Consider the following 2,364-nt stretch of genomic DNA (forward strand, 5'->3'; position numbering starts at 1 on the left):
TCACATTGTGCTGTCTCCTGAATGGGCCTGACCAGTTCAGGGGTGGGGGTGGGGTGTTATGTGGTATAGGATGGAACCCCAGGAAGTATTAGAGCTGGTGCATAGGGCACTATCAAAGCTTCATTGACATTGGGGTGAACTGTGCCCCAATACTCTGTAATAATACCTCATCATTCCAGAACTTTGCCGGATCATTTACTTGTTGGGGTGAGGAATCCATTCCATTTGCCAGTGACAGGATGCTAGCGTGGCTACCTGCTCCAAACAAGTGGAGGAGCCACATAGCTGAGCCCTCACTTTTGTTTCTGGAGAAGCAGAGGTGAGTAGTGCCCACAGCCCGGGCACAATTGTTCTGCTTCTGGTTAGAGCTGGTTAAACATTGGCAGCTGTTCCTGGAGAGAGAGCCGGAGAGTCCACCAGCCTAACTTGGTGCTCTCCTGGCCTGTCTGAGAATGTGGACACGGGGGTTTCAGGCATCTCTATTGGCCACACATTGGCACTTTCATTTGTCCCTTGAACAAAGTCCTAACTGGAGGCTGGGGTGTGGTGGCTGTAAACTTAGATACCAGGTTCCACTGTTCACATGGGAACTCTGGCTCTGCCTTCTGAAGGCTTTAAAGCCTTGAGTAGGTAACCCACCCTCCCGTGGCTTCAACATCCTCATTTGTGTGGGCTAAAGGTCAGAGTTCAGTCTTCCTTATTGCTGGAGAAAGGTTTCAAGCTCATATGGCAGGAGGCCTGAGTTCGAATGTCGGTAGTGCTTGTCAGTTGACTATGATTCTAGTTTGTTTTAGCCTGGGAGCCCAGCTGTGGTTTGGGGCTTTGGTGTGTGGTGCCTTCACATCTGGTGCTTGAAGACTGTTGGGCTGTGGGCTGCTGCTCCCAGAGCACTGTCCGCTGTGGGCCTGTCTGTCCTGCCTACCCTGCCGTTGGCAGATGAAGCCCATACTTTGCTCTCTGAAATGAAGATAAGTAAGCCACAGAGCCCAGGACCTAAACCGTGTCAGCCTTTGCCACTCCTCAGCTACAGTTCTCAGTAGGGCCTCAAACCAGGCTTTTCATGGTACTTCCAATGTGAGACCAGCCGAACTGTGCTCTGGGCGGAACCACCCGGCAGTCTCCTCACATCCCATCAGGCATCCGACAGACCCAGACACATTGAGTGTTAGAAACCATGAGCAAGATCACAGTAGCTGGAGTGGTCATTTGTCCTGTGTCCCTTGAGATAAAAGCAGGATCTACCCTGCTGTCTCCAGTGACGGGGTGAAGACACCTCCAGATTTGTTTCCAACAGATCCTCAGAACACAGCAGAGTAACACTCCATGTTCCTGGGAGCGCTCTGGTTACACAGACCTGTGACAACATTGGGTTACTCAAATGAATCTATGGGATGAGGGATTGAAGCAGCTTGCCTTGAAAAACGTTCCTGGCTGGTAGCTGAGACCAGGTTTAATGGTAGGTGTCTTCATTCCAGCCCCACTGCAAGGGATGGGCCCGGAGACCTGGGGCCGAGTCCACGAAATTACAGATGTATACTCTCATGCTTGCCTAGCTTCTGGATTAGAAATGCTTTTAAATGTTTTTTTTAGGTTTATTATTTTTATTTTATGTGTATGAGTGTTTTGCCAGTACATAATGTGTCTTAGGATTTTTATTGCTGTGAAGAGACACCATGGCTACAGCAACTCTTATAAAGAAAACATTTAATTGGGGTGGCTCACAGTTTCGGAGGTTCAGTCCCTTATCATGCTGGAGAGCAGCGTGGCATGCAGGCAGACACACTGGAGCTGAGAGTGCCAACATCTTGTGGAAAACAGGAAGTCAACTGAGACACTGGGCAGTATCCTGAGCAGAGGAAACCTCAGAGCCTGCCCCCCAGTGACACACTTCCTCCAGCAAGATTATACCTATTCCACCAAAGCCACACTGCCTAATGGTGCCACTCCCTATGAGATTATGGGGGCCAGTTACATTCAAACTACCACAGTACGTAAGAGCAGAGTGGATGGTGCCCAGAGGCCAGAAGAGGGAACTGGATTCACTGTAACTGGAGACGGTTGTGAGCTGCCACATGGGTGCTGGGAACTGGACTCCAGCCCTCTGAAAGAGGGACCAGTGCTCTTAACCACTGAGCTATTTCTTCAGCCCCTGGTCTAAAATATTTTTAAAAGAATCAGTTAGTCCCTTGGGAAGCTGAGGATAGGGAACCTGAAATGACCCTATCCTATAGCAATACTGACGAATATCTTTCATATCACCATAGAACCTTCATCTGGTGATGGATGGAGATAGAGACAGAGACCCACACTGGAGCACTGGACTGAGCTCCCAAGGTCCCAATGAGGAGCAGATGGAGGGAGAAC

The sequence above is a fragment of the Alexandromys fortis genome, unplaced genomic scaffold (genome assembly GCF_014885135.2).
Source record: "Alexandromys fortis isolate MF-2015 unplaced genomic scaffold, M_Fortis_MF-2015_v1.1 scaffold_3, whole genome shotgun sequence".
Classification (NCBI taxonomy): Eukaryota; Metazoa; Chordata; class Mammalia; order Rodentia; family Cricetidae; genus Alexandromys; species Alexandromys fortis.